The following is a 15,590-nucleotide window of genomic DNA, read 5'->3' on the forward strand; positions in this document are numbered from 1 at the left end:
GCATTGGAATTCCAGAGGTTGCTGGAGGAGACAGGGGTGCATAAGGGCCAATATATCACTAACACCAGGATCATGAAACGGGTGAGCGAAAAGTGGCCTGAAACAGTACTTGCAGAAGAACCCGATGCCATCTTAGATGTACGATGTCTCAGAGGGCGGGCACGAAATATCCAGGATATATGAGCTCTTGAGTGCGAAGGCGGGGAAGGAGCTGCACCACCTGAGGATTGACTGGGAGGAGGAGGTGGGAGAACCCATGACAGAGGGACAATGGGATAGAGCGCAAAGGTACCATAAGAAGGTGTCCGGAATGCGAGACTCCAGCAGATCCAGCTGTATGTCATCCACAGAGCTTATCTGACCCCAGGTAGAATAGCCAGGTTTGGTGGCTCGGCCATACAGAAATGCCCCAGGAGTGGGGAGGAGGAGGCTGGGCTGTTGCATATGTTCTGGGCTTGCCCAGAGGTGAAGAGATTCTGGGTAGAACTAAAGACAAGAATTGCCAGTTGGAGGGTGGTGTTTGACGTGGGGTCTGCTTGGGCATGTATGCTCGGGAGTTTCCCTAGGCCACGTAATCTAAAACATATTAGCAAGATGAAAGACCTGGCCTATATATTGGCCAAGCGCAGAATTCCAATGTGCTGGAAAGCGGCCCACCGGCCTAGAGTGGAGATGTGGTGGGCAGATCTCCTGAAATGGGCGGAAGCAGAAACTGTGGCCTGGTATGAAGCAGTCACTAGGGGGGGAGGAGGAGGTAGGCCCCCTGATAGCCTGGAGATAACTGGTGACCGCGATGGCAAACCCCCACCAGGACAATCATGAAACGAAAGACTGGGATGAGTTGACGATAATTGAGACACCTGAAGATGCTCAGGTAGATGGCACGGATACGACGGCTCGAGTTTCTGGGGAGGGAGGGGGGGAGGATGGAGGATAACACTGAATAATGTGATGCCTTAACATTGAGCATGAACGTCCTAAATGGTTGTAATGTTTGGAGTGTTGTTTGTTTAAAATAATAAAAATTGTTAAAAAAAATAACTAAACTTCCATCCTCCCTCACCATTGATGCTGTTGACTAGGGTTATTGGGAGTTGTAGTCCAAAACATCTGGAGAGGCAAAGGCTGCCGGCCCGTAGATAGGCGCACATGTGCGGAGGTGCACCTTCTCACAAGTACTGGCTGTGCTAGATGGCTTCATTAGGGTAGTTGGCTTCTACCCAGCTGAACTACTGCATAAGGAGCTGAACATCAACAATGAACATAACTAGTTATATGCAATGATTTGAACTCTTAACTAAATGCCTCATTTGTTTGTGTTTGAATCCTCATATTCTAGCACTAATGACCAAAGTTTTACATTAAATTGAGCCCAACATCAAACTAAAACTCACCTCTTATTCTCTGTAATATTTAAAACACCATTCTTTAGCGAGCATCCACCTAAAATCCCCTTAATTCTGCTTATTGCTACTGCTAAAGCAGGACCACGTTCTGCCCCCACCCAGCTCTAAACTTTCAAGTAATGCGGTAAAATCCTTTTGAACATAATGTTCCTTTCATAGCGCCTCTAATTCAATACTTCTCATGAGCTAAAGAATTCACAGACAAAGAGAAAAAAATAGATGGCTGTGGTCAGACAGAAAGGAATACCTAAAAAATAAAAATGAAACAACAATGGACCTCATTATTAGTTCAGAGGTATTAATTCAGTGGTATTAGTTCAGCGGTATTAGTACATTGGTATTAGTTCAGTGGTATTAGTTCAGCGGTATTAGTACAGTGGTATTAGTTCAGCTGTATTAGTTCAGCGGTATTAGTTCAGTGGTATTAGTTCAGCGGTATTAGTTCAGTGGTATTAGTTCAGTGGTATTAGTTCAGTGGTATGGTAAACTTTTTTTGGTGGTAATGGAATTACTGCCAGTTTTATAGGCACTGCTGAATTCTAAGTTTGCATTATAGTGTAGGATTTACCTCCAGCCAGGTACTCCACTTCTATGCCACTATGTGGTAATTCCTCCAAATCCCCAATCGAGTCCTCTAAGCCACACGAATGAGGACTAATACCGTGGTAATTCCGCCGGACCGAGTAGCGGTAACAGTAAACAATGTTCTAAACTCATAATGAGGTGAACATATTACATATGTTTTCACAGCTGGTGCTGAAGCCATGGGCTTCCTGCTCCGCCTGCTCTCCAGGGAAGCACTCCTTTATCTACTGTCTCACGGCAATGGCCATAGGTGGCGATATATCTGTGTTCCGCGTGGAGCCAATGGATCTCACTGCATCGCTTCCCCTATGGGAGTCTCTTGAACCTGTAGGAGATGGTGCAGTCAGTGAGTCTCTCTTTCTCCTTCTCGCTCTTGCCCTTCTAGAACATTCTCTTCAGTCCGCAAGGGAACCCGGATAGAGACACAACTCTTTCCTCCTGCCCGACGCCACTTGGCACAGCCCGCCTGAGAGTGATTGTCTACGCCTCACAGTCGGATGCCGCGGGAAGCCAGTGGGGCCGATTGTGCACTCAGCATAAAGCAAATCATTAAAAATCACATAGTCTGGCTCAACAATGATCTCCAAACAAAAAAAGGCACACATTTACACTTTATTTCAAAACACTTGGGCTTCAAAGTCAATTCAGTCGCGAAGTCCTCCAAGGTAACAAGAGTCAGGCAGGAGGCTCCAAGCCATCTATGGTGGCTTTGCTGAGAGCCAACATCACCTAACCACACAGCTGTGGGTTGTGGCACAGGCAGCATTTTACCGGGGGCTGGAGTTCTGGCTTTGGTGCATATAAAAAACATGGCTGGTCTATAGATGAGATGAGAAATAAAACGAGGATGGCGGTGCAGAGTGGCCTTTACTTTACAGGGGCTGTGAATCATGAACGGTGGCACGCAAGACAATAGGGTTAGGCTGCCATTGTAACTATTTGGATGTTAGAGTGGCACAGGCCAAGCAGTATCTTTTCTGGTGAAACTTAGCCTTACATCTCACTCTGGACCCGCTCGAGTTCCATAACCTTCACACAAACACCAGCCACGTGAGCAGGCCTCTTCTACACATTCCTCTCTGCAAACTAACCTGCACACAAAAAGAACCACTCACCCAGTGGGCACCCAGAGCCTGGAATGCCGTACCACACCCTGCATCGTCACTTTCCTGAAAAAGGTTCAAAATGTACCACTCTCCACTAAATCCAGCTAGACCTTCTCTCTGCCGTCCACAGTCTACACTAAACTTTCTATTCTGTCCGGGAAATATTGTATCTTCTTTTTCACCTTCTGACCTTTGAACTTTTAAAAGTGCTCTGAGATCCTCTGAGAACAGCCAGCTCTGGACAACAAATAAAATAATGACCTTATTAAGATGGCTGAGTCAGGGTAATCACCCACGATGACCAACTCACGTCAGTACAGGTTAGGCTGTAGCTTTGAGGACGAAGGGTGCTTTCCTCTAGGCCAGCTAAGTGCAGGACACTTAATGGCAGGTGTAGTGCAATAGAGCGGCCGCAGCTGACGACTACAATACATAACTACCAATGCGTCGAGAACCGTCACCAGCAAAGCCATACTTACTCTGGAGGGCACTAAAGTTCTCAGATCCGTCTGTGCTACAAATGGAAATGATTTACTGTGGCATGTCACCAGCGACAGAGGGTGAGGGGTGAAAGGGAAGGGGGGATTAGATAAGAAGATGAACAAAAACACGGGACACACCTATGATTTAGCAAAAGAGTATTACGGTATTTTAGAGTAACCTTTATAGAGTTAGAGATAATTTGAGGTGCGGGGGAGAAAAGGCTCAACCTTGGCAACTAGGTTGGGAAAATGGATGACAAAAAATGGTTGTCAAAAAATGGTTGTTAGCTTTAGGAACAACCATTTTTTGTCCTCCAGAGGGGATTAGATACTCAGAAGATTAATCATGAACACCTGGAAAATATCCCATGGGAGAAGCTTTTCCTATAATGCTTCAAGCAAAGTATAAAAGGTGTAAACATTTGAAACCTCAAAAGTTGTAAATATTTCCTGAGAGCACACTCTGAAGCATTTTATTTCAGAGTGATCCTGATCAGATGCTCAAGTCATCCTCTGGGTATTGCACCCCGGTCCTAAAGACCCCGAGTCTTTGCACCGCGGTGCAGTTTATAGTAGTCTAAATGCACTAACATGTAAAGGGTGCACACTGATTTCCCCAGGCCAGTAAGACATTTGTTTTCCGGATCGGGGAAAAATCTAGCCCAATCCCAACACTGCATCCCGGCGATGATATCCTACAGCTGGAGAGCATCCCTGTGACCCTTGGCCAACCACACAAAGCTTGTGCCTACATTCTCACTAAAGGAAAATGGCGTGCGAGGGGTGAAGAAGGCAGGCAGTTGTGTCCAGGATGCTCTTATCCACCCACCTACGGGAAATGGATGTGTCTATGAAAATATGGAAAACATGGGGGCTGGGACAGTGAAAGCGATCACAGGGGTGTGAAGGTCCGCTGAAATGTCATCCTGAGAAGCTGCCCGAAGCAAGGACTCCACAACTGCATTTGGTCAAAGTCAAACATTCTTCCTGTTGGATCCGCTCTTTACTCAGCCGTTCTCTGCACCTAGGTCCATTCTTTTCAGGAAACAAGTTGCTGGTGGTCCTGTCAATATGGTTTTAGAGGGTTGAAGTAGACCCATGCCCCACCTCCTCTGGTTATGTTAATATCAGCCATGATGTCATTACTAACATTGAATACCAACTTAACATTGACTGTCCCCTTTGCTCTGACTACTTAAGACATGAAATAAGTAAACAGCTTCTGAATTTTAAACTGACTAATATCCAAATAAAAATGATAGCAGGATCTTGCAAAGGAATAAATACATCAATTAGGTTATGCCCATTCTGTACAGGTGGACATCCAGATCTAATGCAAGTTATTAAGTTTACCATTCCTCTGCTGCATAGAAAGACGTGTCTTATTAACAGCTGTTTTCATTAGTTAAGGGTACGCACCATAAGAGCGGGTAATGCACTACTTAATAATCCACTGATTAACTGGATTTGTTTTAGACTGTTGGAGATTTTTTCAATATTTGAATTTAAGATGAGGATACATTTGTAAGGATTGCATTGTAAAAAGGATGCATTTTATGGAATTTGGATTTTAAATAATACTGGATTTTGGAATGTTTGGCATGGTGTTTGTAAACCTGTAAAAACATAAAGGTAATCATAGCATACACCTGAAATGTAACAACATACATGTGATGAATTGTTGGTGCGCAGTGATTGCAGAATGGGAAGCGAACCTTTGCATACATTTTGGAGCAGGGCTCAACTGCAATTGGTACCTCGTGTGGCACATGTTTAGAATCAGAAAAAAGGTAGACACCGACTGGAGCATTTATCGACCCTACAGGCAATCCTAGGTGGCTCATATGCATATATGTATTTTATTTTCACAATGTGAGACAATGGATCATATGCTTTTGCTCAGAATGCCAAAGTTTTGATGAACTGGTAAAGGCGGGATTAGAACACTAGTCTTCAGATTCTAAGGCCAATAGAGCTACCTAGACCAGCATTCATATAAACTGAGGACCTGTAAATGCATGGATGGTCTTCATTCCCAGCAAATGGATTAACTGTTTGTCTCTCAATATTCTAAGTTAACATGGGGGTGTCAGTAAACCCGCTCCTCCCTATTCCAGTTCGAATTCTATCTGTTCAGAAGGAGCTGGTCTTTGCTGTCCCTCAGGCTCTGTCACAATATCACCATCAGTCTAACTTCTTCCCTGCTTAACGCCACTGTCCCCCGCTCCCTCCTGCCCACCGGCACCAAGAATGACCTGCTCACACCGCTCCACCTGGCGTCCGCCATCCCTCAACCAGCATGCCGCCACCACCATGGAAAGTGAGACAGGGCCCAATCAAGAGTGCCCTCTTGCTCATTTCCAAGGTGGCCATCTTTGTTGGGTCAGCGCTTCATTTTGATGAAAGGACGCACGACTACGCACCCTTTCTTGAAAGGAACCATTTGTTTGGGGTCCTCAAAATATCAGCACCCTGAGCAAGATGGTGAGGCGCTAATAGTGTTAACAGCAGTGCAGAGGAGATTACACAGCTGTTAAGGGCTCAATCCCTCATATAGGCCCTCGCTATGCTCTGGCCTGTTAGCTCGGACTAGCAGGAAATGACTGGCCCTGTCGTGTAAGCCTCCTGTGATATTAGCAAAACGCGAGAGGTGACGGCTGAAGGTTTAGAATGAAACTTAACCTCTCACATAGATCTGGGCAACCCTCCAGACCATCGTTCTTCACCTGCCAAGCCATTGCAGAAGGAGAAAACCATACGCAAATCAGACTTGCTCCCACCCCTAAAGGGGCATTTCAGCCCAAACTGCTAGGTCACATCCCTTCTGCATGAGACCACACGCATCCCAAGACATGCTTTGGCCTGGTTAGGCCTCATCAGTGAGGAGTAGCTTGGGTCTCTAGTCCCAGCACGCAAGGGACCCACGTGTGGGCATACCTCATTTACATGTAGAAAATCCTGGTGGTCTCATGCAGAAGGGATGTGACCAAGCATTTCGGGATGGACTGCCCCTTTTGGGTTGGGACCAAGCCTTATTTGCATATGGCCTTTCCCCTTTTGTAATGGCTTGGCAGGCGAAGAATGATGGTCTGGAGGGTTGCCCAGACCAATGCCAGAGGGTAAGATTAATTCTAAACCTTGCAGTCATCACGTCTTTTGTTTTGCTGTATTCACCCCGAGCTGGACGGGTATGCCCATAAGTGGGTCCCGTGCCTGCTGGGCCTAATGACCCAAACTACTACTCACTGATGAGGCCTAACAAGGCTGAAACATGTTTTGGGATGCTTGTGCTCTCGTGCAGAAGGGATGTGACCAAGCAGTCTGGGCTGACCTGCCCCTTTTGGGTTGGGACCAAGCCTGATTTGCATATGGTCTTTGCCCTTCTGTAATGGCTTGGTCGGCAGAGAATGATGGTCTGCAGGGTTGCCCAGAGCAATGCCAGAGGTTAAGATGCATTCTAAACCTTCCTGTCATCCCCTCTTTTGTTTCGCAGCCTCCTGTGCCAGCCATTAACAGGATATTATTATCTGTGACTGTGGCGGCACTATAAATGCTGCAGCCGCCTCTAATGGCCACTGTATGAATACCAGAGCACCCACTTGGAACCAAAGTTGGGTATTCCTCTGGCATGCTCTTGACTCCTCCGATGTCCAGGTGCCCAAGTGTATTGCACTGCTCCCAGACAGACCTCAAGTAATAACTGCACATTCCAGCGCGCAGGGCGCAGCTGGAGAGCTTTGTGTGCCAGGCTGGGAAAGGTTGGGTAAACAGTATTAGTTTAGTAACAGCTGCTCGCGGCTGACTCTGCACAGACTCGACTTTATTAGATCCCTCGATGGGTAATGAATTAACAAGTGATGTGCAATAAGAAACAGCAGTGTGAGGGGGTCCCCAGGGACAGTGCTGCGGAGAGACACGACTGTGCATGCGCAGGAGCGGTGGTTCGAGAAAAGGACAATGGGCCTCATTACCAGGTTGGAGGTAGCCTTGCCGGTAAAACCAGCAAGGCTACCTCCAAACTCGCATCCGGGTCCGGCACCCGCGAATGGGCAATTTCCGGGCTATTCCGACCCAGCTGGACCCGGTAATTGCCCTCTCGCGGGTGCCGGGGCCAGTACAACACCATTCCCATTTGAGCTCGATACAACGGTGCCGGTGGATCCGACTTGCTGTGCTCGCGGGTGCCTGTCAGCCCTCCAGGTCTGACCTGGCGGGCAGTGCGGCACCTGCGAGCACAGCTCGTAGTATGACTGTACAGTAGAAATGGTGCCGGTAGCACTACCGGCACCGTTGTTACCTTACCGCAATGCTTCTAATGAGGCCCATTGGGTTTGAACGGGGCATCAGGAGCAAGGGAGGGATTCAGGGCATAAGACGTGGACCATGGGTTTCAGGTGCTGGAGCATGTGTGGTGAAATAATGTGCTTGCCATCAGTGACTAGCCTAGGCCATTCGCGTGGCATTGGTATAAATATCTGATGCCTTAGTTCACGGTGTGCATAAAAAAGAAAACACCTGGCACAGGGAACACGTTCAACACCTTTACTTTTCTTCCCGAATGGTAAAGAAACTCCTACAGGTTCTATAGGCGGGAGGCACTTAAAACACAAGAGGGATCCCCAGTGCAAAAAGTGCCAGGATGCGGGATTGAGAAACCAAGTGCAACTGTCCATTCACAGAGGACTTCGATTCCCAGTCCAATTTCATTTCACAGAAGCGCTGGGTTGTTGTACTGGGTGGGCCTCCTTCCACTCACTCACAGTCTCAGGGTCTTTACATTTCCCTGGCACGCTTCTTTCTTTCCCTGGATCTTGCCTTTGGGTGTAGGTATGGTTTTACCCCAGTGACTGAGGCCTCTACAGGCAAGGATCTGCTTTGAGATGTCCAGTTCCTGCCAGTCTCCATTATGGTAGTGCTCCTCCTTCATCTGGGTTACAACCATCACCAGGCTGCTCACACTCCTACTCCTCAATGGCTTCTGGACATTTCCAGCATCTGAGTTACAGCCATCGTCAAGTGGCTCACACTCCTACTCCTTAATGGCTTCTGGACATTTCCAGCATCTGAGTTACAGCCATCGTCAAGCGGCTCACACTCCTACTCCTTAATGGCTTCTGAACATTTCCAGCCTCTGGGTTACAACCATCACAAGGCTGCTCACACTCCTACTCCTCAACGGCTTCTGGACATTTCCAGCATCTGAGTTACAGCCATCGTCAAGCGGCTCACACTCCTACTCCTTAATGGCTTCTGAACATTTCCAGCCTCTGGGTTACAACCATCACCAGGCTGCTCACACCCCTACTCCTTAATGGCTACTGGAAATTTCCAGCATCTGGATTACAGCCATCATCACACTGCACACAGTCCTACTCGTTAGTGGCTACTGGACATTTCCAGCATCTGGGTTACAGCCATCATTGGGCTGCTCTCACCCCTAATCCTTAATGGCTTCTGGATATTTCCAGCATCTGGCTTACAGCCATCATCACGCTGCACACACTCCTACTTGTTAATGGGTTCTGGACATTTCGGGCTGCACACACTCCTACTCCTTAATGGCTTCTGGACATTTCCAGCATCTGGGTTACAGCCATCATCAGGCTGCTCACACCCCTACTCCTTAATGGCTTCTGGAGATTTCCAGCATCTGGGTTACAGCCATCATCGGGCTGCTCACACCCCTACTCCTTAATGGCTTCTGGACATTTCCAACATCTGGTTTACAACCATCATCAGGCTGCTCACACTCCTACTCCTTAATGGTTTGTGGACATTTCCAGCATCTGGATTACAGCCATCATCAGGCAGCACACACTCCTCCTTAATGACTTCTGGACATTTCCAGCATCTGGGTTACAGCCATCATCAGGCTGCTCACATTCCTACTCCTTAATGGCTTCTGGACATTTCCAGCATCTGGGTTACATCCATCATCAGGCTGCTCACACTCCTACTCCTTAATGGCTTCTTGACATTTCCAGCATCTGGGTTACAGCCATTATCAGGCTGCTCAAACCCCTACTCATTAATGGCTTCTAGACATTGCCAGCAACTGGGTTACAGCCATCATCAGGCTGCTCAGACCCCCACTCCTTAATGGCTTTTGGACCTTTCCAGCACCTGGGTTTCCGCCATCATCAGGCTGCTCACACCCCTACTCCTTAATGGCTTCTAGACATTTCCAGCACCTAGGTTTCAGCCATCACCAGGCTGCTCACACCCCTACTCCTTAATGGCTTCTAGACATTTCCAACATCTCGGTTACAGCCATCATCAGGCTGCTCACACTCCTACTCCTTAATGGCTTGTGGACATTTCCAGCATCTGGGTTACAGCCATCATCAGGCTGCTCACACCCCTACTGTTATGCCACAGAGACTGCCTTGATTCACTTCTGCCTATGTAGCAAACCTGGACTGTTATACGGACTGGCTTTGGTACACCTCCACTCTACAGTGAGAAATAGCACATCGCAAGTATCTTCGTCCTACCTGGGTAACCTAGTTTGTCTTTTCCGTGTGTTGTTGCTTCTTACCAGTTAAACTGTTTCCTCTTACTTCTTCCTTAACCTACCTCCTCCGTGCACAAGAACGCTCTGCAGGGACGTGCACCACCCCGACTCTAGAGTGATCTGCGTGCCGTCGGGTGTAGTTCCCCTACTAATCTTCCTATTTGTTGTTTTACACTAGTCGTTGTGGACTCCTTCCTTACTCTGTCTACATTAAGCTCCAATCAACACGGTAAGACTAAGAGCTCAGTTCGAACTTCTGCTTCTTCTTTTTTTTTTATTGATTTAGCTGTTAAAAACAACTTTTCAATATACAAAATTCAAACATTTTAAAACCCAACAAACATTTCCATTTAAAATTCATTTAGGATGTACAAACTCAAACAGCGACAGTACTATTATTGCTTTAGCATCGCGAAAGACATATTGGTACATATCAGTCAGTCTACACCCCTCAGGTAGCTATTACATCACAATTAGAACATTCATAAAACACAGTTTATCTGGTAGATGACTTAGCAAACAGTTACCCTTCTTTAAATCGGTCGCTGCTTGAGATTGATACCACCTCTCAGATAGAAATGTCCCAGTTTATGGCCATCAAAAAATTACTTAAGGCCACCTTGACAGAGTAATTGTTAGAACACAATAAAAAAGACCAGCGCATGTCATCGGCAATGATTGTTAACGTACTCATCACCTTTGAAAAATGTTTTGATCTTAAGATAGATAATTGGGCACAATTGCAGACCAAGTGTTCAAGAGATTCAATCGTGGTGGAATCATTACAGAATCTGCATGATATAAGTGCTCGAAGTCTCAAATTGCGTCTCACTTGAACTTGATGAGTGGGCCATGGATCAAATCGTGCCCTCATTATTCCTGATCTTAATGCTACTGATGGAAATTTTAGTAGATAAGACTCTGGACTTTTTACCGGTTTGGGCCAGAATCGATACTTACATGGTTGGCGGTATTTTTGGCATTTCTCTAAGGTCTTAATCCAGTCTAGTTGGTATAAAAGATTTTTTGCCTTTGTTGGATTAGATATTAACAAGGCTATTGGTATGCTTGCGGCCGCAAGAGCTTCTAAACAGAAATCAATCCATAGTTTTACAAAGGATTTATCCGATGTTAGCATAAAGCCAGAGATGATCGACAGAATAGTAACTTTTTGAGAAGCCACTATGCATTTACGCAGAAACATACAACAACGCCATGTATAGATAGCATGCATTGAGACGAGTCCCAATTCATAACGCAGCCAAGGACCGGGAACTCAGTTCGGCAAAGATAACACCGCTCGCCAATATTTTCCCTCGAATCCATCAAGAATAGATTTTCTAAGATTTTGACAGTTCAGGATGGATTCCGCTCCATATATAATCGAAGGGATGGCTTTTACAGTCCAGAAAACTATTGCCGGTTTAATAGAAAATTTCCCAAATTTGTGCAATATTATTCTGGTCTGCGAAATGGTCGCGGTCAGCTTTGCCTCCATGCGCTCTATCTGGCTGCGTGAATTGGTTAGGCCATCAAAATCAACGCCTAAGTAGGTGTAAGTTGGCACAATATCTAGTGGTGTATTATTTATTGACCACGCTAGCCTGGACCTACTAAATTTGTTAGCTTGGTAGACTACAATCTGTTTTTTTTTAGTGTTGACCACCAGTTGGTTCTTACATAGGTACAGGTTAAACGCATCTATAAGATTCTGTAAGCCCTTCGGCGTTTTAGAAATTAGTACAATGTCATCAGCATAGTTCAAGTTAGTAATTTTAAACCCTTTCAAGACAGGGGCATCAGAACATATCTGTAAAAAGGAAATACTCAGGTCATGTATGAAATAGTTAAAAATTGCTGCCGCTAATAGGCAACCTTGTTTTAAGCCTCGCGCGGTCTTAATAGGAGCAGATAGCAACCCCTCCAAAGTAAGCCTTACGCGAATAGAGGTTGCACCGTGAAATGCGTGGATGATATCAAAGAGGTCTGATGGACAATTATCTCTTATTAATTTCGCCAATAGTAATGGACGAGAAACAGAGTCAAATGCAGCGTGCAAGTCAATAAACGCGAAATAGACTGACTGCTTATGAGACTGGCAAAGGGCTTTGATTGTGTTCAACGTAAAAAGATTGACACAGGTGCCCATGCCCGCAACAAAACCCGTTTGGTGAAGATCACGTTTACCACAGGTTTCTGTCCATTGATTGAACTCTGACAATAATAGTTTTGCAAACAGTTTACCTGGTGTATCTAGCAGGGCAATTGGCCGGTAATTACGAGGATCAGAGCGGTCACCCTTCTTATAGATAGGGACTATCACAGAACTTAGCCAAGAGGCTGGGAGTCTGCAATTAGTCAACACTTGTACAAAGATTGCATGAAGGTTTAAAGCCCAAAGTCTTGGATTGTCCTTCAAGATGACATTATGGAGGCCATCGGGACCGGCAGCTTGCGATGAGCTTAATTTTTTTATCATTGCTTCAAGAAGATAAGGGGAGCAATGAATGTCCCAAGGTTTAGAGGACTGAATCTGGTGATCGTTCGTATCAAATTCTGGATCACTATAGAGATTAGAGAAATGTGATACCCAAACGGCCTCTGTTACAGGATTTGATTGCACATAGGCTTGAGCTACATTTGGTTTTTGATTAAGATATCGCCATATTTCTGCTGAGTTTTTAGACCAAATTGCAGATAGCATCGCTTCACCATCTTGTTGGAAAAGCTTGGCTCGGTGTCCTCGAATCCAATTCATGTATTTGCATTTAGCTGTTTTTAGGTTGGCATTAATGTTAGCGTTATTTGTCATAAGGATGACTCTTTTTTCCTTGCGATATTCGGCCTTGCGAGCTTTAATTGCAAAGTCAAACGTATGCTTATGAGTTTTTACGTTTGGATTTGGGACAATTGTGTGCCGAAATGGATCAAGAAAATCAATATACTCAATCAGTTTAGATGATTTATCATACTGATGAATTGCATGCGTGAACTTCATAAGATTTCCATGCGTCCATCTGAGCCGATTTTTGGTATTATTGACCACGAGATGCTGGTCAAGCCATTGTCTAGGGGAGTTCATAGGCGTCCAAGCTAACTGAAGGGAAAGAAGATGGTGATCGCTTACAGACCCCTGTATTATCTCAAACAGGAGAATGCGGGAAAACATGGTTCGCTCAACATACATGTAATCAATGGTACTTTGACTAATGCCTCGCTGCCATGTTGGATTCGGTGGAATGTCACTATCTACAGAGCCATTTACCATACACATATTGCAGTCAGACATAATGCGGGACCACGTGGTAACAGCCCTCGTCTTATTTCTATTAGCCAGGGACAAACAATCCATGTTTAAATCGCCCATGATAAGGGAGTCAGTGATGCCAGGTGTGACTGATATCAAATCAATGAATCCAGTTAAGCCCTCAAAGAAAGCCACATCTGATAACCCGACCGGGTTACGGTAGATGTTGACAAGGGCTATTGTATGATTTTTACAGGTAATTTTCACCAATTGCATATAGTTGCTGACATGCTTCCAGGCTTCGACTTTAAAACCCAATTTCTTATTAGCAGCCACCAATAACCCTGACGAGGGCCGACCACGTGCTCCCAGCTTTGCAGATAATAAAATGACATCAAAATTGTCCCAGGTTGGAGATTCCAAATACCAAGTTTCTTGCAGGGCAATTATAGCATAGTCTGCTAGTATTTTTAATGAAGTGTGTAAATGCGAATGGCCGCGAGTATTCCAGGAAGCTATTTTAATGACATGAGGCTGTAATGTAGTTGATGGTTAATATCTAGATGTCTGCATGTCATCCCGGGTGCTCATGTAAATTTGAGATTGGTGAACTGAAGGGGCATCTACATGTTTTGTGATACGCTCCGGATCTTGTGTCAACAAGAAACCCATTTCAAATAAAGACATTTTAGCAAGCCATATAGTATTTAAGACTAATCCTGAGGGGATCCATAGTCTCACAATTGCTGTAGTGGTGTCAGAAATATATTCAACTTGAGCTATATCGTGTGATGTTAGGTCTTCTAGTTCAAGTACATCGCCAAAAATATTCAAGACACTTTGCCTGTTTAGATTGAATTTAGGGTAGGGGCCATCACGGCATTTCAAAATTAGCGTGTGGCAGGCTGGCACAGTAGTAGTAAGGTGGCGAGATTGCCTATTGCTGACATTTTTCGTCTCAAGATTATTGAATGAGATGTTGTTTCTTTCCGCGGTGTATTTTTGTTGTTCTATAGACAGTCCTGGAACGTGTTTAGATATAGACAGACCTCTATTATTTGGTCGATGTGAAGAAGTTTTAGATTGAACCACCGGGGAAGTCCAAGAAACTGATTTGGTTTGGGAATCAACTGCTGGATTCAAAGCGTGATCATTCAGTGACGGGCAACGCTCATCCATGTAGGCGTCCAGTGCGCGACGCATTTCACTCAAAATAACAGACTGTTGTAATTCGGTATCATGATTGCTAGGAGTTGGTAACTGATGAGCAGAAGATGTCGCCCGAGTGTCAGTCCAGATCGGGTCATCAATGTTATCAGTATGATCAGATTCAAGAGCCTCAACTTGGGCGTCTAATGGGTCATAAATCACAGGTACTGCAGGTAGAGCATGTTCATCAAGATTGGTAGATATAGGACAGGCTGAAAGAGGTTTTACTATTTCTGCAGCTACAGGACGGACCATAGTAATTTTTTAAAAAAAGGCATGTATTGAGGCTTTTGACATTCGTGCAGCGGGCATGTTCTTAGTCTTTTTTTTGGCGTTGGTTTTGACAATCTTCCTAAATTTCGAAGAAATTACAGAGGGACACTCATCCAGGACTGTGGGGTTCATTACAGGCAGAACGTTTTCCAACATAGAGTTAGAAATTGGTGAGTCTTGCACACTCACCCATGATTGATTAGAGGAAACTGGGGGAGCTGCAGGTTTTGGAGGACTTACTGTGACAATATGCGCAATAGTGGGCAGCGCCGGGTAAGGCGTGGGCAGAGATGTTAAAGGGACTGGGTCAGCTGCCATCCGAGTGCCAGAGGAATCACCACACAGCGTCCCTTCTGTTGGGCATGGGTGAAGAGGAGGCACCAGTTTTACTTGCTGTGTCCATAATAACAAACCATCTAACTTAGATTCTTGGTTTGTTATTTTAGAGTTCAATACTTCAAAGAGTTTAAACAGAGACATTAGTGTGGTATTAATGGCTGTCTATGTATTTTGTAACAACAGAGATTGAGCCACTGCAGAGTCACCTTGAGGAGGTGCACAGGGACGACGCGGTGTAGGGTGTACATATGATATCGCAGACAATGAGTGAGCTGGTAGAGACATGTTAGATTTTTGGTGAGAATTCTGCGAGTTGTGGATCGGTATTGGGGATTCACACTGACTCGCGTAGAGAGAAACCTCTTGATTCTCATTAGGGTCATTAGGGTCTGAACTGAAATCAGTAGACATAGATGATTGAATGGTTCG

The 15,590-nt window shown here is 45.4% G+C and overlaps 1 protein-coding gene across 2 annotated transcripts in view; it reads right to left on the reverse strand.

Annotated features, from left to right (window-relative positions):
- GRIK4 (glutamate ionotropic receptor kainate type subunit 4) overlaps positions 1–15,590 on the reverse strand; it is a 2,031,531-nt gene that overhangs the window by 835,810 nt on the left and 1,180,131 nt on the right. The gene's annotated exons all lie outside the window — the stretch shown is intronic.

The sequence above is a fragment of the Ambystoma mexicanum genome, chromosome 9 (assembly GCF_040938575.1).
Source record: "Ambystoma mexicanum isolate Mex_15411 chromosome 9, UKY_AmexF1_1, whole genome shotgun sequence".
In the NCBI taxonomy this organism is placed as follows: Eukaryota; Metazoa; Chordata; class Amphibia; order Caudata; family Ambystomatidae; genus Ambystoma; species Ambystoma mexicanum.